This window comes from Hakea prostrata, chromosome 7 (assembly GCF_041222555.1).
Source record: "Hakea prostrata isolate BN-2017 chromosome 7, UWA_Hpros_2, whole genome shotgun sequence".
NCBI lineage: Eukaryota > Viridiplantae > Streptophyta > Magnoliopsida > Proteales > Proteaceae > Hakea > Hakea prostrata.
This window is the reverse complement of record NC_142606.1, coordinates 43,900,481-43,906,513: the sequence shown is the minus strand read 5'-3', so window position 1 is coordinate 43,906,513 and position 6,033 is coordinate 43,900,481.

Genomic DNA, 6,033 nt, shown 5'->3' with positions numbered 1-6,033 from the left:
GACAGACTTTTTATTAACAAAAATTTAGTAATCGTAGTTACTGTTTGTGGATGTGTTCCCAATGTGATTGTTAACTCCACAGTTCCCTCTACCGAAGTAGATTCTCCAGAAAATCCAAATAGCCTTGTCCCACAGGGCTTTATCTTGACCGCATCCAGCTTTAATCATTGAAAAGCTTCATAAGACATGATGTCTACAATAGATCCCGTATCGACCAAAACCCTGTGAATATCTCTGTTTGCCACCTCAATGACTACCACAATGGCATCATCATGTGGTTCCTGAATTCCATCCATCTCCTCTTCTGTGAAGACTATCTCTTTCATCTTTTTGATTCTTCTAGGAATAACATGAGATTCGACAGCACTTACATACCTGGCATGCGCCTTAGACTTTGAAATTGAATTCAAATCTAAACTTCCCAAGATGGTCATGATAGGAGATTGCTTCTGCTGAACTTGCTGGTTTTCCTAATGCTTAGCATTTTCATCTGGAGAGTTATATTGAAAATCTCCCTTCGGTTGATCTTCCCTTGCTGGTGGCTGGTTATCCCATCTTCTTGGTTGATCAGGAACATTTCTCCGGTTACCTCCATTTCTCCTTTGAACAAAGTGATCCAATCTTCCCTGACTGATTAATCATTCAATCTCATTTTTAAAAATTCTACAATCATCAGTATCATGACCATGATCCCTGTGATATTTGCAAAATCTATTTGGATTCCTCTCATCTGCCTTTGCTATCATTGGTAATGGCCATTTCATAATTCCTTGATGTTGAATTCGCATCAGAATTTCCGACCTTCTAGTATTGAGAGGAGTATAATTTTCCTGAAATGGCCTCGGAATATCCCTTCCGAATTGACGATCAGGACCATTTCTTGGAAAATTTCTGTTATTTCTTCGATCCCCTCGATTAGATCTCATGACGCCTTCCTCCTTCCTTTTGCTTCCACCGCCATCAATTTCTTTCCTCGCCTGAAGGATGTCTTTTATATTAGCATACTGATTACAACGAGTCGTCAACTCTGCAATATTTGCTGGCTTGTTCATGATCAAGAATTCCAATAAATGATCATCCGTCAGACCTCTGAACATAGCATTGTATGCTACTGCTCATTCAAAATTTTAATCTAAATCAATTCTTGATTGAATCTCTTCATATAACCTCGAACTGATTCTCCTGATTTTTTACGAATTGCAGCCAAATTATCAACAGTTTTGCTACTCTTCATACTACTTTGGAATCTCGACAAGAATATTTTCGTCAAATCTTTGAAATCTTTAATAGAATCTGGTAGTAAACTGAAGAACCAAGTTGTTGCAGAACCTTTCAATGAAGATGGAAAGGATCGACATTTTAGAACGTTAGAATTACCTGCCAACATCATCACAGAGTTGAACTGAGCCAGATGTTCCATCGGATCTGTGCTTCCATCATACATCGTGAATACCGGGAGTTTAAAATTGCGCGGCAATGGTGCTGACATAATCTCCTTAGCGAATGGATTTTGATTCATCACTTCCTCCACTTTTTCTCCAGAATCCTTGTTCGCCAATCGCTGAATTTGATCATCCAGGATACGAAATCTTTTACTGATTTCTGATCCGTAAACTTCAAATCTGCTACCTTCTGTCTTTCCTATTTCTCTCTTATCTCTCCGATCTCCGACACTTCTACTTTTTTTGCTTTGAATGTGACTCAATTGATCATCTCTGGATGATCCTCGGTCTTCAGTCTCCAGTGGAATATAGTTTGGATTTGCACTCTCTCCTGATCCTTCCTTCAGAATTGATCTTCTTTGGCCCTCTCCTGACCTTTGAATCTTACTCGGGCAGAAATTGCCTCGGCTCGGGAAAAAGTTCGAGATCTTCTAGCTAGTGAAGCCGGGACTCTTCCCTCCGGATCAATTCCAATCTGCTTGATGAATGTCCTCATCAAATTTTGTGTCTCCAGGATTTGATGCTGCATACTCTCAAATTGTTCAGTAATCCGATTTGGATCTAATTCCGGACGAGATGCTGCCAATGTATCCACCAATTGTTTCTCCTGCCTTTCAAACTGATCAGTAGGACGAGGTGAATGATCTTCTACCATTCTCTGTCTCTGCCGAGTCTGCATCATCGGGATATGTGGTACCGGAACCACTTCTCTCGTTCTCCTTTTTGGATTTACTCTCCTCGGCTCCCTTTGACTTGTCTCTGCCATTTCGGTTGGTAATTCTTCCTCCCGCTCAGGTCATTGAACCATAGCCTCTGTTCTGAACTTGTTCCAGTTACTGTTCTTCCCACAGGCGGCGCCAAATTGTTGGTGCTAATTATGCCGATCGCCTTGAACCATTACCTTCGCACCGAACTCCTCAGATCTGGATCGATCTGGTTCACTCTTCGATCAATCAACCTTTCACTCCTGAAAGAGATAGAACACTAGTAAGAAACGGAGCCGATCGTCTTGATCGGCGTCTCGTCTCCGACGATCTAGTCAGTATTATGAAGACGATGCTTCAGAGCTCACTGGAGCTTCTAAAGTGTTCTAATGGAGTCCAATCAGAGTGAATTTAGAATTTGGTTGATTTCAAAGACTTACCTTCCTCAAGTCTTCCTTTCCCTTTTATATAAACTTTCCCGCTTATAACACTTTTTCAATCATGACCGTCGGATCATCGCTCCTCCTTGGACGTCGCTGATCATCCCTCCTTTATTCTCTCAATCGAACCCAGCTAAGTCTGGTTAGATCGGTATAAACCGGAAATGGATATTTTAGTCACAACAGTATCCAACTTTAACCGTTGAAAGGCTTCATAAGACATGATGTCTACGGAAGACCCCGTATCGACTAGAACCCTGTGAATATCCTTGTTTGCCACCTCAATGACTACCACAATGGCATCATCATGTGGTTCTTGAATTCCATCCATCTCCTCCTCTGTGAAGACTATCTCTTTCATCTTTTTTATTCTTTTAGGAATAACATGAGATTCGATAGCATTTACATACCTAGCATGTGCCTTAGACTTTGAAATTGAATTCAAATTTAAACTTCCCAAGATGGTCATGACAGGAGACTGCTCCTGTTGAACTTGCTGGTTTTCCTAATGCTTAGCATTTTCATTTGGAATTGAAAATCTCCCTTCGGCTGATCTTCCCTTGCTGGTGGCTGGTTATTCCATCTTCTTGGTTGATCAGCAACATTTCTCCGGTTACCTCCATTTCTCCTTTGAACATAATGATCCAATCTCCCCTGACTGATTAATCGTTCAATCTCATTTCTCAAAATTCTGCAATCATCAGTATCATGACCATGATCCCTGTGATATCTGCAAAATCTGTTCGGATTCCTCTCATCTGCCTTTGCTATCATTGGCAATGGCCACTTTACAATTCCTTGATGTTGAATTCGCATCAGAATTTCTGACCTTCTAGTATTTAGAGGAGTATAATTTTCTTGGAATGGCCTCGGAATATCTCTTCTGAATTGACGATCAGGACCATTTCTTGGAAAATTCATGTTATTCCTTCGATCCCTCTGATTAGATCTCATGACTCCATCCTCTTTCCTTTTGTCTCCATCGCCATCAATCTCTTTCCTCGCCTAAAGGATGTCTTTCATATTAGCATAATGATTATAGCGAGTTGTCAACTCTGCAATATTTGTCCGGTTTGTTCATGATCAGGAATTCTAACAAATGATCGTCCGTCAGACCTCTGAACATAGCATCATACGCTACTGCTTCATTCAAGTTCTTAATCTAAATTGATTCTTGATTGAATCTTTTCATATAACTTCGAACTGATTCTCCTGATTTTTGGCGAATTGCAGCCAAATTATCAACAGTTTTACTACTCTTCATACTACTTTGGAATCTCGACAAGAATATTTTTGTTAGATCTTTGAAATCTCTAATAGAATCTGGTAATAAACTGAAGAACCAAGTTGTTGCAGAACCTTTCAACGAAGATGGAAAGGATCCACACTTTAATACATCGAGTTACTTGCCAAGGATCATAACAGAATTGAACTGAGCCAGATGCTCCATTGGATATGTACTTCCATCATACATCGTGAATACCGGAAGTTTAAAATTGCGCGGCAATGGCATTGACATAACATCTTTAGAAAATGGATTTTGATTTATCACTTCTTCCACTTTTTCTCCATTATCCTTGTTCGTCAATCGTTGAATTTGATCATCCAGGATACGAAATCTTTTATTGATTTCTGATCCGTGAACTTCAGATCTGCTACCTTCTGACCTCCTTGTTTCTCTTTTATCTCCCCGATCTCCAAGGCTTCTACTCTTTTTACTTTGAATATGACTTAATCGATCGTCCTTGGATGATCCTTGGTTTTCAGATTCTAGAGGAATATAATTCGGATCTGCACTTTCTCCTGATCCTTCTTTGAGAATTGATCTTCTTTGGCCTTCTCTTGACCTTTGAATCTGAGGTTTGGAACAGAGATCGTCTCAGCTTGAGAAAGAGTTTGAGATCTTCTAGCTGGTGAGATCGGAACTCTTCCTTCTGGATGAATTCCAATTTGCTTTATGAACGTCCTCATCAAATTTTGAGTTTCTAGGATTTGATGTTGCATACTTTCGAATCGCTCAGTAATTTGATTCGGATCCAGTTCCAGATGAGATGCCGCCAACGCATCTGCAAGTTGTTTCTCCTGTCTTTCGAACATCTCAGTAGGATGAGGTGAACGATCTTCAGTCATTCTTTGTCTCTGTCGAGTCTGCATCGTCGGAATTTGTAGTATTGAAACCGTTTCTCTTGTTTTCCTTTTTGGATTTACTCTCCTTGGTTCCCTCTGGCTTGTTTCTGCCATTTCAGTCGGTAATACCTCCTCTCGCTCAGGTGATTGAGCCATAACCTCTGCTTCAAACTTGTTCAAGTTACAGTTCTTCCCACAAACGGCACCAGAATGTTGGTGCTAATTTTGCCGATCGCCTTGAACCGTCACCTTTGCACCGAACTCCTCAGATCTGGATCGATCTGGTTGGTTTGATCCTTCTGTCAGTCTCTCGTTCTTGGAAACTGAAACACACTGATTAGAAACGGAGCGGATCGTCATGATCGGCGTCGCGTCTCCGACGATCTAGTTAGGTTTTTATGACAATAATTCTTCAGAGCTCGAAGGAGCTTCTGAGGTGTTTTAATGGAGTAAAACTAGGAAAAAAACCAGTGTTCATGATCTGAGAGCTTACCCTTCTCGAATTCTCCTTTTTCTTTTATATGGATTTTCCCGCTAGTAATACTTTCAATCATGGCCGTCGGATCATCGCTCCTTCTTGAATGGTGTTGATCATCTTTTCTTTATAATCTCGAGTGAACCCATAAGTTCTTTTAATCTCATCTTTCGAATCCGGTTAAGCCTGATTAGACCGGTGCAAACTGGAAGTGGATATTTTAGCCACAACATTATGTTAGTTTAATTGTTTAAAATAATGTTGTAGAATTACAGTTTTACCAGTATACAGTCGGGTATATGCCAATTGAGAACACCAATTTGGGTGAGTTTTTAGGTAAAACCAGCCATTCCATTGTGTTTATTGGCATCAAATTAGGGTAGACATTAAGTTTCAGCCCAAATTGACCAAAAATACCCCCTGAAACGGGGGGGGGACAAAATATCGCCGGGTAGCGAACCTGGCGGATCAAGCGATATTTCGCACCTTGTATTTGAGTAATTGAACCTACAAATTAAAATGAGGTGTATGGGGCTATTTCAGTAATGTATCCTCAAGAGGTTATTTGCGTAATTGAACATGAAAAATCAAAATGAGGTGTATGGGGGTATTTACGTAATCTATCATTAGGAGGGTATATCCAAGGTGCAACAGTTCGGCGAATTTTGACCATCTTGGTGGTGGGCGAACTGAAACCCACACCGAAACCGAATTTACAATATAGCACCAGAAAATCTACGATATTCCGACGATTCGGCGAAATACTAGGTAATATCGTTGAGATCCTGTCATGGATAGGGAGGCTAACCTTCCAAGCCCACCTGCAACCTCCATGGAGTCTCGAG